Source organism: Bos taurus, chromosome 13, assembly GCF_002263795.3.
Source record: "Bos taurus isolate L1 Dominette 01449 registration number 42190680 breed Hereford chromosome 13, ARS-UCD2.0, whole genome shotgun sequence".
NCBI classification, from domain to species: domain Eukaryota; kingdom Metazoa; phylum Chordata; class Mammalia; order Artiodactyla; family Bovidae; genus Bos; species Bos taurus.
Genome location: NC_037340.1, coordinates 54377098 through 54392537, shown reverse-complemented (window position 1 = coordinate 54392537; position 15440 = coordinate 54377098).

Sequence of the window (15440 nt, the reverse complement as noted above, 5' to 3'; positions counted from 1 at the left end):
GTGGTCCTTCCGCGAAGTGGAACATGATTCAACCTGTGAAAGGATGAATCTCTGACATAGCCTTCCAAATCCGAGGCTGATTTAAGGAAGCTAGACACACACTGTAGGACCTCACTGATGGGAAACATCCAGGTCTGAGAGAGGCAGAGCCAGGTGGATGCATCCTGGGTGGACGAGGACTTTGGGACTGGATCCTGAGAGCGTTTGAGCTGAACGGGTGAGGCCTGGACCAGCCAGCTGGGCCAGCTCCTTATTTTCTCAAAAATTCAGGGAAGAGCGTACAGCCCAGGAGTCCCAGTGACACATCAGCCTCTCAGGTGGGCGTGTGTTTATTCCTCTCCACACCCCCATGCATGTTTCCCTACCGCTCTTCTTCCTCTTCGGCAAACATCAGGAATTTTTTGAGTCACCAAAGATCTGGAGAAATTGCTTAACTGAGTGCAGGGGGCTAACTAAAGAGTGAGGGGACATCTCTCTGGGTCCCCATGGGCCAGGCCCAGGGGTCTCCTCAAGTCCTCTCTGTTCAGACACCTGAGGTCAGACCCCTGCCTCACCTGGCTGTGGTGGAAACAGTCCACAGGACCCCCACAAAGGTAGGTTACAATGCAAGTGGGCGGGGTCCTGTGGCTGGAGCCAGATCTTAGGATGGAGACCCTCTCTGGCTCAGCTTGAGTGAGATGTCTCTTTCTGGCCAATCACTTACAGCCATAGCAGATGTGGCCATGGGGTTGACCTTGAAGGTGGAGATGAATGCGGGGTTGACCTTAAGGCAGAGGTACCGCCTGCACATGGAGCATCCAGACAGATTCTTGTCTGCCTCTCAGCTGGATGTGAGTGTGAGCGAGGCCTGGGGACACTGGGAAAGGCTTCGTGGGTGCTGCCTTATCAAAAGCTTGCTGGCAGGCTGGCCTGAGGACAGGACCAGTCCTACCCTGAGACCAGGTTGAGATTCCCAGGGAGAGCTCAGGGCTGGAGTCTGAGAGACAGAGTAGACAATTTCTCTCACAGTCACAGCGACACACGCCCCAGTGTGTATGTGTGTGTGTGTGTGTGTGTGTGTGAGTGTGCGTGTGTGTCAGAGTCAGCACGTGTCAGTGTTATGCATGCACACACACACATGTTGTGGTGACAAGTGGCCGACATCCTCTTGGTTTGGGGCTGCAGGCTGGGGGAGGGGCTCCGACAGCGCATCTTTGTGGGAGCCCAGCTCGCACACAACCGCCCTCCAGACGCGCCTGCGCCAGCCGGGCTCTGTCCCGCCCTCTCTCTTCTGGAGTGTCTCCCCTGTAACCGACAATTAATGTTCCAAAGAACACGAAATGGAGGAGAAATTACAGCAATTCATCAGCTGAAATTATAGGTGTAGACACATGTCAGCAGTGGAAACCGTTTCTATCAAAATTAAAGTATTTAGAGATTTTCCTTAAATTTCAAATTATGCAAATCCCGTTTCCCGCGCCGCTGCTGGATCACCCAAAACGCCACACATACAGTTGTGACTCCCACCCTGTGGCTGCTCCCCAGCTGCCCAGCTCACAACGGGCCCAGAGACCTGGCCAGGGAACCGGGCAGGGCCATCCATGAGGAGGACCTTGGGGGCTCAGAGGCCATCAGAACTATACAAACAGGCCAGGCAGACACAGGTGTTCACTTTAGCCGCCATCTCTGCTATATGCTTATCAACCACTCAGCGGCCGTTGGCTAGGGAGACGGTCAATGGGGCACGCAGCTAGCCGACTCCCTGCACTGCAGCTGGGTCAGGCCCAGGGCAGCTATGAGCAGAGCCCAGATGGGCCCAGGTTCTTGCTAAGAGCCAGGGACTCCTGGAGCCGGGCTTCTCCAACCCAATGCACCCAGGAGCCTCCTGGACCCCGTGTTAGGGTGCAGATTCTGACACTGAAGGTCCAATTCCATATCTCTAAGCAGCACCCAGCTGATGTGGCAGGAGCTCTGAGGAGTGGCCATGCCTGGGGACCCTGGGGCTGGATTAGCCCTGGAGACCACATGAACCAGGCCCTACTGCTGCCCGGGACCTCAGCTGGCTGCCCTGTTGGAGGGGGAGGCTAGGCGACCTCGGGTCTGAGTCCTGCAGTCAGGTCTCGCCTGCCTGGGAGCCAGGCTGTGTGGCTGGCTGCTGGCCATTAGCTCTGGGAGGCGCACGTGGTCCCAGAGCTGTGTCCCCACTGTCACTTAATTTCAATGTAATTGATGTCGCTTTGGGTCCCCAGGTCCCCTGTGAAATGCCTAATGAATTCACAGTGATTAATGCTGTTTTGACCTCAGGACAGTGGCCAATCAGCACGGCAGCTCCTGACAAGGTTAAGTGGGCCAGGGACACTGTAGACCCAGATGGGGGTGGGGGCCTCTCTACACCCCCTACCCACAGACCGTGTAATTAAGCTGCTCTGCAGGGTGGGGAGTGGGGGAGTGGGCTTCTAGTAAGTCAAGTTAGTGGGAGGAGGGGAGGAAGGTGAAGGTGTCTTCAGCCTGGGGGCTTTGTGGGCAGGGCTGGGAGTCTGGTGGGGAGGAGGGAGAGCTGTGTACCCCCTCCTGCTCCTGAGTCAGGGCTCTGAGCACCTTGCTGCTGTTGATGCCCCAAACCCCCTAAAGGAGAGATTCCCAGCTCTGGGGCTGAGGGCAGTGGCCTTTGATTTATGATTTCAAAGACCACCCCCAGGGGTCAGACACCAGTGTGGCCACTGAACCCCTGTCCAACGCACTCTGCTGAGGTGGTGGGAGACGCCTCTTGGGGTCCCATCCTCCTCTTTGTTAGACCTTACCTCTCCGTGGAGAGGCAGAGTGGGCAGAGGGTCAGCAGTCACAGTCTGATGCCTGATGGAACCTTCTCCCTCCAGGTCGGGGGGCATAGAAGGGAGGGGACCAAGGGGGCCTCCAGAAAAACCGTTTCCCAAAGACCACCACCTGGTCCCCCCATGGGGATGTGGAAGCCAAGCCACCCTGCCAGGTGACCCAGCGCTGCCCACGCCTCTCTGAGTAGCTGGGGAGGCTCCCCCTGGAATCTGCAGATGTCCTGCTCAGGTGGAGCTCAAACTCCTGCACTGTGGAGACTGAAGGGCCCAGGGCCATGGCCAGCTCTGCTGGCCAGAGTCACCTCCACCCACTGCGGGGCCAAAACTCAGGAGATGGACAATGTCCACCCCGTGCTTAACCTTGGATGGTGGGGCCTCTGGCCCAGATACCCCTGGGTCTGTGTAACTCATGGTTCAATATCATGGTGTTTCTCTCCTATTTTTAGCATCTCTCTCCCACTCCCTTTTTTCCTATCTGATAAGTTTTGGAGGAACCAGTTCTGGGATGGACTGGTCTCTGCCACTTCTCTCCTCAGTAAATTCTGCCCTTATTCCCCTCCTTCTCCTTCTGTGGGTGTGCTCTCTGGTTCTCCTCTGGCTTCTTGAGTTGAACACTCAACTCATTTGTATACAGTCCTTTATGTCTTTTCATAAATGAACTTAGGTCTCAAAATTTACCTGATCGATGGCCAATTTGGCTACACCTATGAACAAAGTCATAGGGACTTTATGGTTTTAATGTTCTAATTTTTCTCTAGGATTTCCTCCTAAACACAGGTGATTCAGAACAACCAACATGAAGATTTAGATTTTAAAACAACGCTTTCTGTTTCCAATTCTATATAATACACAGAATCAGGCTAACGAAACCCTAGCACAGTGGATTAGGCTGTGGGCATGTAAGAGGAGCTTCTCAGGTGCCTGGAAGCAGGTTCTTTCAGTGGTTTCTGGGAACCTTTCTTGTTTGGTTTGCCTCTGAGAGAGGGCACATGGGCTACCTTCCCTCCGTGGCCACCAAGTCACCACAAACTTGGCAGGAGCTAGGTTACTGAGATTTCACAACAGAGAGATGACCTCAGGGACTCAAGGAGCTGGTGTGAGCTCTGTAAATACATCTCCATGGAACATTGCACCCACCCATCTCGCAGAGATGCACTCAACCAAGAAGCAACCATGGAACCAGCATTTTTGAAGGCTTGGGACCTTCCTGCAGGCACTGGGGTGGGTGGGGGAGAGGGCAGACTTTTGCATTCCAGAGGCTACAGGCATGTGGGCCGCCACCAACTAAAGTCCTCCAAAGGTGTCCCTGCAGCCCCAGGCCCAGAGTCGGGGAGCTCATGCCCCCTCCAGCTGGTGCCTCCTGGACTCGAGTCTTTGCCACAACTTGTGGCCTGATCGGGAGCCTCCCTTGGGCAGTGATTGTCCACTTTGGTTGGTCATGGTCTCAGGCCACAGACTCTCCCTAGGACAGGTCTTTGGGGACCCTCCCAGCCCTTGTCACATATAACATGAGACTCATAATTCTACCCCTAGCCCCATGGCTGAAGAAAGATCCACAGAAGCCTTGGATATAAATATGTTTTATAAACTTCATAAGAATGATCTCAGGAGGGATATCATGGCCCAAGTTTTAAATCCCACTGAGCCTGAGATTCTGGAAAGAATTGCTTTGGGCTCAGACACACCTGGGGAGCCAGGTGGATATCAGCATTCCTGAGGCCTATTTCACCTCTGACCTCAAGTCCTGCTCCTGGGCCTCCGCCGTCATGCCCTGGAGCCCAGCCTCACTCACCTGAGCTGGGCCTGCACATGGCAGTGGTCAGGGAGGTGCCTGGGTGATTGGCCTCCCCTGCAGTGGCTCCTCTCTTGGCTCCTCAGGGCGGGCAGTCCCTCCTCTCCCTGGAGATGGGTCCTGCCCTGGTGCTCTGGCAGCAACAGCCGTGTGGGTCCAGGCCAGCTAGGGGTGGGGAGAGGACCGGGGGTGAGGGTGGCACAAGGGCTGTGGGGACAGCAGACTGGACCCAGGGCAGCCCAAGGCCATGGGGAGTTCTGCGCGGGAGAGGACAGGCCGGTTGAGGGTTCCCAGTGCAGTGAAGATACAGAGCCAGAGACAGAGGGGTGGGGCCAGTGGGGAGAAGCCAGAGGGTGGGGCTTGGGCTTTTGTGGCGCAAGTAACAATTGTTCAGCCCCAAGAGTTTACTAACACCCCAGGCACTAACACCAGGCATTGGTCCTCAGCCTCCTGGAGGTGGCCGGATGTCCCATTCCCCAGACAGGGGATTGAGGCTGGAGGTCGGGTGAGGTGTCCAGTGCCAGCCTGCTGCAACCCTGGCTCCCACTCCAGCTCCTCTCCGGCTCTGCCCTTCCCTTGGGGTCTTGCTGGTGAGAAGGAGACCTAGCCTCTCTGAAGTAGCCCTTCCCAGGTAAGCCAGGCTCAAAATGGGGCTGAGAGTCCCCAGGCCAGGTGCCCTCTGAGTCCAGGTGAGTCCAGCAAGGCCAGAATCAGTCAGAGCATCAGGGGCCTGTGACACCCCTGCCTACACCACCCTGAGCAGATCCAACTGGCGGGGAATTTACAAGTTTCCATCATATGGGAGCGGGGGCGTGGTACTGAGGGTGTCACAAACTGTCAGAATAACTGTCCCAGGTCTCTGGCCCCCTCTGCACACAAACAGGCTGTACTGCTCTTTGTCTTGTTTGACCCAAGATGTCCTTGACCTCAGCAATCCTGTCACCCATCTACCAAAAATCCTTTAAAAAAGTGATGACCTGTGACCCTTTTATTGTTGTTCAGTTGCTCAGTCATGTCCAACTCTTTGTGACCCCAAGGACTGCAGCACACCAGGCTTCCCTGTCCTTCACCATCTCACGGAGCTTGCTCAAACTCATGTCCATTGAGTCAGTGATGCCATCCAATCATCTCATCCTCTGTTGTCCCCTTCTCCTTCTGCCTTCAATTTTCCCCAGCATCAGGATCGTTTCCAATGAGTCAGCTCTTCATATCAGGTGGTCAAAGTGTTGGAGCTTCAGCATCAATTGACTGGTTTGGTCTCCTTGCTGTCCAAGGGACTCTCAAGAGTCTTCTCCAGCACCACAGTTCAAAAGCATCAATTCTTCGGCTCAGCCTTCTTTATGGTCTAGCTGTACACGACTACTGGAAAAACCATCGCTTTGACTAGTCGGACCTTTGTTGGCAAAGTAATGTCTCTGCTTTTTAATACACTGTCTAGGTTTGCCATAGCTTTCTTTCCAAGGAGCAAGATCTTTTAATTTCATGGCTGCAGTCACCATCTGGAGTGGTTTTGGAGCCCAGGAAAATAAAGACTCTTACTTTTCATTGTTTCTCTGTCTATTTGCCATGAAATGATGACACCTATAACCCTAAAACTGCTCTAAAAATAGCCTTTAAAATAAGTGATGGAGTGAGATGTAGATTTAAGGATTTTCAGGTAATTAGTGAACTGGCAATTTCTAGGTGAATTTCCACATCTCTTTCCAGTGGATTTTTTTTTTCTCTTTCTTTTTAGCAGTTAAAGCAAGATGTCATGATCACCCTTGAGATATTTTTGTTTAGGGTGGCCAGGACTCTCACACTGGAGAAATGAGACTTTGGAACATAAAATTGCTTCTGAACAAAAGTCAAACAAATAAGGCATTAGCACTCAGGAGGCATCAAGTATGTCTTTAGGAAGCAGAATGGGAAGAAAATTCAGCAGGTAGCACTAAGCCCACAAAACCATTTGCTGCCAGAAACTCTGTCATCACAAGAGCATCAGTGGGGGTTGAAACAGAGCTGGGGTCTTGGGCCCTTGTATTCTGCTCCTGGCAGGAAGCCAGGCATGTCACCGCCCAGAATTGATGCCTGGGACCTGCCTCTCTGTTTGGGGTCCCCAGAGACAGATGTACATACACAAGTGCAGAGACACATGCACACACACAAGGGAGGGCGCTCCTAGGGAATCTGGTCGGGGTAGGGCAGTCGGGAGGGGTGCAGTGGCGTTCTGGATGACAGCATACCCAGAGGTGGGTGTACCTGGAGGATGGAGGCCCCTGTGTGCACATTCTGACGCCCCCAGTCATTGCGGGGAGGCTGTTCCCTGCCTTCTCACTTCCCCGGTGGCTCAGGAGAAAGGCCAGGGTAGAGAGAAAGAGAGAAGGCAGGTGGGAATAAACTGGAGCGTGGGAGGGGGCGGCCCAGGAGAGGGGCGGAGCCGACTGCATCTGCTCCACTGAGCTTCAAACCAGCTGTGACATTTCCCTGTGTTTGCAGTTTGGGGAGCATGCTTGTGTATACCGAAGTAGACACTAAGAGAATAAATGGGACCTGTTTCTCCTTCAGTAAGTGTGAGCTGAGCTCCCAAGGGCATTGACTCAGTGGCCAGAGGCAGACCTAGGTTCCTGCCTGTGAGGCATGTTGGTGTGTGACCTTTATCCTATCACACTGGGGTCGCATCAAGGGGGCCTGAGGCACTGGCTCTGACTGTCCCCCAGGGGCAGTGCTGACAGCCTGGGTGAGAAGCAAACCACCACAGATTGTCCAAGCAAGACTCTCCAGCAGATGTCTAAGAGTTAAGGGTGAAGCTTTCAGCCACAACACAGGTAGGAGGTCTCACTCAGCATCTTGGCAGAGCCAGGTGGACAGAGCCCCACCCCTCACATGCATGCACAGTCATGTGTGCTCACATGGAAGACACACACCTCATGCCTGTGCGCGTACACACATACAGGCACATGTACATATGCACTCCAGAGACACACAGGAAACTGGTCTGGTTCCAACTCTGTTCAAAGGCACTGGGCTCTCCCAGGACTCAGCTTCCTCATCTGTGAAATGGGGATGATGGTTCCCACCCAGCTGCATTTCAAAATGCAGAGAAAAATCAATGGAGATGACAGACAGGAAGATTGGTTTGAGGGCGAGAGCTCTTTCTGGGTAGAAGGACGTGTCACCAGGAGGAGGTTGCTAATATTGTCGCTGGGCCTGTGAGCTGAGGACAGCTGAGTGTGACCCAGACCTCAACAGACTCTAGGCAGGTGCGGGAAGGGGTGGGCAGGAATGAACTGACCCCTGGTTTGGGAACACAGAAGCAGAAGGCAGGTACCCGAAGCGCCCTCCTCAGGAGAAGTAAGACTTGGTGATTGAGGAGGCACCAGAGGTGATGGCTTAGATGCAGAGCTCACAGGCGGCTACCCAGTCACTGGCTACACTGAAAATTACAGAAGGGTGGGAGGACATGGGATACCCTTCGCCCCACTCTTTCTTTCCCTAATGTCTCTAATCAGTACCTTAAGAGGTAGCTTGCTGAAGCTGTGGGCCCTCTCCCAGGGAGGTCTCCTCTGCCATCGCCTGTGCATAGGAGCTTTCCAGCTTGCATTCCCGGCTGGGAGCCCCATCCCAGTAGGCTGTGGGCTCCATGAGTATGCGCCAAGCCTGAATTTCTTCTCACCTGAACCCTCATGTGGCCCAGAGCCAGGAACAGAGTACAACAGCACCTGACCTTTGGCCTTGTAGCCACTCGCCTCTTGTTTCATTAAATGCAGTGAAATACCAGTGCACACATATTCCAGTCGTGCTCATGCTCCGTCGCTCAGTCGTGTCCAGCTCTTTTTGACCCCATGGACCGCAGCTCTCCAGGCTCCTCTATCATCAGATTATCCAGGCAAGAATACTGGAGTGGGTTACCATTTCCCCCACCAGGGTATCTCCCAAACCCAGGGATCAAACCTGCGACTCCTGCATCTCCTGCATTGGCAGGTGGATTCTTTACCACTGTGCCACCTGGGAAGCCCCATATATTCCAATGGGAAACAGTAATTCACAAATTCCTTGGGGTTCATTGCAATTAAATCTGCCCTCCAGGTGAACACACCTGTGAGGAGCCACATGTCTGTGCAGGTAGCAGCCACAGAGCTGAGTACTTGCAGGGTTCCATCCTGGAGATACCATGGTCGGGGACAGACGGACGGCCAAGGGTCTGGAGGGTGGAGGGCAGGGTCAAGAGGCACCATCCAGCACCTTGGAGAGCGCCTGCCTCTCAGCCACCTCACAGGTTTGCTGTTCCCCTGGGACCCCAGGATCACAAGGGCTGATGCATAAAGCCATGCTGGATGAAGCTTCTCCAGGATGAGAGGGCCCACTTTACCTCTCTCAGCATCCCTTACTCAGAACAGGAGGCAGATCCCAGTTTGCTCACCCCTAGCTCCCTAGTTGTGTGATTTGGGGGGTCGGGGGGTGGACCTCACAACATCTTGGGGCATCCGTCCCACCAGCAGGATGAGGTTTCCTCTTCCTGGAAGGGGGGCATTAGTCCAAACTGAGGCCTCATCAAGGGACTTTGCGTGTCACCTGCTCTGGATTACTGGTTCACCTTCCAGCATCTTCTCTACTCTTGCTACCCCTCTGCCCCAAGTCCACCCTTCTGTCTCTCTAAAAACACTGTCAGTGAACCAAGACCCCACACAGGCCTGCAAAGCCACTCCACAATGGAGTCTGTAATTGCTGAGAATTAATTCGCTAATTGCCACAAACCTGCATCCCTTTTGTTTCATATCAATTAGCAGAGTAATTTAAAAAGCAGGCTCCTTAGTGCTCCTCCCTGCAGACTCTGTTGTGGAACTGACAAGGTGAGGCCACCATTCCGGCCCCCTCATGGCCCTGCCCTCAGGGTGGCTTCTGCAAATCGTGTCCTCTGGCAGGAGGCCCCTGAGGTCAGGAGGCTCTGAGGGCAGGGCCAGCCCTGGGGTGTGTCCTATCAGAGCCTTGGCAGGCATGCCCCCCACCAGCTCCTGGTCTTTGCTGGGTTGGCCAGCCTGGCTGAGTGGCCACTCAAGGACCCTTAGGGGCTCTCCTCTGCCCACCCCACCATTTTCTTCCACTAGATGGGCAGCTTTGTGTGTCTTTCAGAAGCTTCAATAGCAAAAACTATGCACATAAATGTTCACATGCCTGCAAGCAGGTGAACATGCTCTCTCCAGGCATTCCACATACTTGCACACAGGTGGAGGCCCACGCATATGCAAGCACATGCCTGTGTGCACACAAAGCCCCAGAGAGGCTGCTGAGCTGGGGGACAGGATGGGGGTGGGGGTGGCTATTGCTTGGGACGAGGTGGCTGAGACATGTCTGCTTTTCTGAAACATGTTTGAGGCGGGTGAACCTGAAGCAGCGACAGTGCTAGGGTTCGGCAGTAAGGGATGCAAGCGATCAGTGTGTGTTTGTTATGTGAGGTGGGACTTGGGGGCAGCTGGGAAGGGATGTTCTGGCTCCTCTGTTTGGCACTCATGGGAACCGCACTCATCAACACCCTGCCTGGAGGGAGAGCCCCCTGTGGGTGCCCCCCATGCTGGCTGTCAACAATCTGCGGCCTGAACAGTGCCCCCCACTCAGACCCCGGGGCAGAACCAAATCCTTCAGCTTGTGTTCAGTGAAGACACCGCCTCAGCCATCACAGCAGATGCCTTCCACCCACGTCTTCTGTGGAGAATCAGGCATGGGGGGATGTCACCCAGAGTTGGGCATTCCCATTGGGATGTTTGTTAGAGTTTACCTGGACCACAACCCTCGAGCTGACACTAGTTCTGGGGCTGCTCCGTGCACCTCTGGAAGCCAGGAGGGGCATTTACACAGGGCATAGGGTGTGCATACCTGTGTGTGTGTACATGAAGGCGTGTGCATCTGTGCTCAGAGGCACGTACACACAGGAGCATGTGTGTGTATCTGTGCTCACAAGTGTGTACACACAGGCACGTGTGTGTATCTGTGCTCACAGGTGTGTACACACAGGCACATGTGTGTGTATCTGTGCTCATGGGTGTGTGTATCTGTGCTCACAGGCATGTACACACAGGCACATGTGTGTGTATCTGTGCTCATGGGTGTGTGTATCTGTGCTTACAGGCATGTACACACAGGTACACATGTGTGTGCATCATAGACATGTTTGAAGGCTTTGGGACAGGGAGACCTTGCTCGGTCGAGGCCCAGATCTATAGTCCAGACATTTCTGTTCCTAATCAGCTCACTTACTGTTGCAACTCTAAAGAAACACCATCCTAGGTAAGGCACTCACAGATCTGGGGGCCAGAATCCAAAATCAGGGTGTGGCAGGGCCACGTTGCCTCTGGGTACTCCAGGAGAAGGTCCCTCCTGCCTCTCCCAGTTCCCAGGGGTTCCAGGCATCCGGGCTTGTAGCTGCCTCCCTCCCATGTCTGACTCTGTCCTCACATGGACTTTCTTCTGTGGTTCCCTCTGCCCTCCTCTCCTTATAACAGGTGGGTTTATGACCCAGCCCAATGAAGGATGGTCTCATCTCAAAATCCTGAACTAATCAATTATGCCAACACCTTGTCTCCCAACGAGGTCACTGTCTGAGGCTCTGGATAGATGTGAACTTGTGGGAACACTCACCACTGGATGCTGAGGTCCTTGACTGGCCTCATCCCCAAGCTGAGAGGAGACCCCACCTCCAACTGGGGGTCTCCTCCCTTCCAGAACGGCTGCCCTGTCCTAGTTCAACTGCAATTTTAGAAAACAAGAGATACCTCCAAGCAGAACTTACCCAATACTGCAGGGACGTCCTCACACCCCCATCCTGCTGTTTATCTGAAATTCCCATCTGACCAGAGGCTCTAGACTCAGCTGCAACCTCGTTCACAGCAGACACGGCATCTTCGCCCAGAAAGATGAGATGAAATCAGCTCTCTGTTCTGGCAGCTCCCGCTCCCTTCCTCCTCCACCCCCACTGCCCCACCCCTGGGCATTTTGGGGCCCCTAATTCCACATTTATTGTCACGGCACGAACACTGGGATCCGGGCATGCAGAGCTCGGCTGTGAGCTCTGTGTGGGATGAATCACAGTTCCCTGGTGGCAAATCGGGCAGGAGACCAACCTCCCCCGGGGGACCTACATCCCTCTCGGCCTTAAGGGAGGTGGAGCCTCACAGGCTCAGCAAGGACTGCTGGAACCCACAAGCCTGGCACAGGATCGGGTTGAGATGCGTCGGATGGATGCAGCCAGGATATCCCGTGTGTGAACAGACAGCTGGAGAGACCTCAGACACTCCTTGAGGCCCCCTAGCCATATGCCACCTGCCTGGGTGGGTCAGGGATTCTGTCTGCAGCCCCAGCAACCCACTGCTGGCTGCTGGGCCTCATCTTCAGGGATAGGAAGGACGGGAACTCAACTGCAGGCAGGCCCACCCCAACACAGGGGTCCTCTCCAGCACCCCTCTGTCCCCGTCCTACAGTTCCATCCTTGCCTTCCGTGTCTCCTAGGTTTAGGGTGCTCCCAGCACCCTATCATCCCCATCTCCTCCTGACATGTGGCAGGAGTCCCCAAGGACCAGGTGGCCCAGATCAGAAGCTCCATGTGCCCAGCTCCCGGCCCCCACATCAACGTGGCCATTTACTAAGTAAAGAAGCATGCCTGCTCTGGGTGTGCAAACCTCCTCTCCCCAGCTCAGGACTCTGCCCAGCAACACCCACTGCTGGCCGCATGCCCCTGCTCCAGCACCATCCACTCTCAGTGGCCCCACCGGTCCCCTTGCAGGCCTTACGGACAGGATAGTCCCAGGAGGAAGGACGGCTATCAGGGCCCTGGCCCCACACCACACAGTCCTCCTGTCAGACATACAGGGCAGAGTCCCCAGCTCCCCCACCCCCTGCACTGAGGCCAGGAGCCCCAGAAGGAAGAACCTCGAGGGGAGGGCATCTTGCTCTTGGGGATCAGTGTGTGCCAACTGCTAAGAGGGGCATGTGGGGGTCATTTCCTGGAAGGATTGTGGCCAGCAGGTGGCACTGCCCCCTACTCCCACCACCGCCCACCCCAAGCAGGGCCAGCCTCATTCCCAAGAGATGAAAAAATGGCGTTTCTTCCCCCAGAGTGGGGCCTGGATGGATGGTCCCATGCACCAGTGACCTGGGGTGATGGGTGCCGACAGAGGCCTCATCTCCATAGTATTCACAAGTCCTCAAGTCCGTGTTACCATAGCATCACCTGCATATTCATGTGTCCTCATCTCCAAATTCACGAACTCATCCCCATACTCACAAGCCTTCATCTCTATACTCACGTCTCACCTCCGTAATCATATATAATTACCATATTCATTACCGTATTTCCATTTTCGAGAGTCTCATTTCCATATTCGTGACCCTATTTCCATGTCCATGGATGCCCATGTGCATATTCACAAGTCCTCAGCTCCATACTTGTGAATCCCCATTTTTTCACAACACTCATCTCCATATTCTCATGTCCTCATCTCTCAGCTCAGAGCCAGACCAGCCCCATCCCTGCCTGCAGAGTCGCTGTGGGGTCCAGGCTGCTCGCTGGGAGCCTGGGTCACACAACCAAAGGCAGAGACTGGGCTGGGGTGGGGTGGGGAGGCAAGACCCTGCTTGGGTCTGGGTTGGGAGATCCAGGAGGCTCTCCTGGAAGGGGAGGCCCACACAGCACCGAGAGGTGGGGCTGGGGGGGGTGCTCAGACAGTCCGGAGATGCCTGACTGCATCTGTTTCATTGCTCCTGAAATTACACAATGCAAATCGAGAGAAAAGAGAGCTGCTGGCTGGAGGCTGAGGGGCCTCTGCAGAGCTGCAGGGGCCTCACAGGGAGGCAACTCAGGGCAAGGCCTTGGACCACCAGGCTTAGGTGATGGAGGACAGGGCACCTCTGAGCTGCACTTTACAAAGGGCCCTGAGACCTGGACAGCAGCAGCCGGGTGGTTCCTGCAGGAAGAGCAGGCAAGCTGAGCCCCACAGGGACCCCATCCTTCCTGGGTGGAGCCTGGGCTTTTTGTTCAAAAGCTGAGCTGAGGGAGGGAAGGGGGCTGTCCGAGGCCATGGGGTTGACAGGCCAGCAGTTCTCTCGTGCCTCCACATCCACAGACAGGATGCCAGACCCCGGGAGGCAGCTCCGTCACTCCACAAAGTCACGGAAATGGAGTCTCTTTCAGTACTCTGTCTGCATTTACAGACATCGCCCCAGGATAAGAGATGCAATTCTCTGAAATGAAGAAATTCAATCATTACCCTCTTCACCCAGGCCTCTCTGTGGTGGAAAGTTAGTTTTGTCTTTAATGAACATGAGCTCGCACCTCTAATGAGAATGCTGTGAGGGTGTAATTGAAAACGTAAGAGAGGAAGAAGGAGCCCATCGTGGGAGTCTGGGGGAGGAGTTGATGTTTGCCTTTTAAATGTGTGTAAAAAGAGGGGGGCACCAACACTAACGGGATAGGACTGGCATCCCAGGGCCCCAGGAGCCCGAATGCCCACTCCCGCCGCTTTCACCCAGGAGGGACGGATCTCTGGGCCTGTGATCAACTCTTGGGTGGGATTAGATGACCATTCTGGAAAGAAGATACTTTGTGGATCCTTGGTGCCACCCCAGACAGGAGCATCAGCAGACACTTCTCCCTAATCCCGGACAGGTGAGGTAGGACTTCATCCCAGACAGGTGAGGTAGACTCTTCACCCACCCAGTGAAGGGACACTCAGCCAGTGGCCATGGGGCCGGAGGACCTCAGAGAGCAGAGAAAAAGGCAGACTTTCTGCCTAAACATGCAAACAAAACAGGGTGGGGTGGGGGGAGGCTGCCAAGATGGAACCTGCCCTCGGGGTTCCATCCCAGGGGCTGTGGTCCTCAGGGGAGTGAACAGACCTTGGGTGTGGCTGGCCAGATTCATGCTGACCAACTGGTCACCCAGCCTCATTTTACTGACAAAAAAAGGCACAGGAACAATGGAGTAATATGCAGCTCTGAGAAGAAATGATCTATCGAGCCAAGAAAAGACATGGAGGAAATGACATGCATATTACTAGTGAAAGATGCGCTAACCTAACAAGGCTATAGACTGAGATTCCAACCACATGACATCCTGTAAGACAGAAAACTATGGCCGAAGGCCCCTGCCTCGGCCCCACACCGCCTGGCTCCTGACAGCTCCACGAAGTGTGCGGGGTGTCTGCTGTCCTTGGTCAGGTGGAGAAGGTTCCTTTTTCTTTCAGGTTTGCTGCGAAGTTTTTAAATATCATAAGCGCACTTTTTATTTCATCAAATCTCTCTGGCGTCTGTGGAAGGAAGGAGACGCCCCCAACGCTGTGCCGTGATGAGTCTCTAGGAGACTTTTTTTTCATTCAAAGTCTTCACCAATGACCTGCTGTCCCGACTGCACCTCAGGCCCTAGGAGGTGGATGCCAAGCCCAGGGGACTGGCCTGGTCTGTTGGGGCTTCCACACCTGAAGCCTGACGCTGTGTCCCGAATCCCAGGAGGTGGGTGGACAGAGGAGATTCCACTCTTAAACCAGAGCCGAGGTCAAGCCCAGACACTGTCATGGCCACTCAAGGCCATTTCCCTCCCCAAGTGACCATGTGGTCAGTAGGGCAGGGCCCACAGAGGGGGGAGGCCCCAGCCTGGTACCCAGTCTGGGTGAGATGCCCTCTCCCCTGTCCCTGGGTTCCCCTCCTCCGCCGGGCTCACTGCAGCCTCTTTCATTGTCTGCGTTAGACTCTCGGGTGGGGGTGGTGATTACTGTCCCACCCGTGACATCATAATAGGCTGCTGTCCTTGGAAACAAAGGCTTTCGAGCTGGTGGGAGACACATCGTATTTATGTCGTCACACTGAGACAG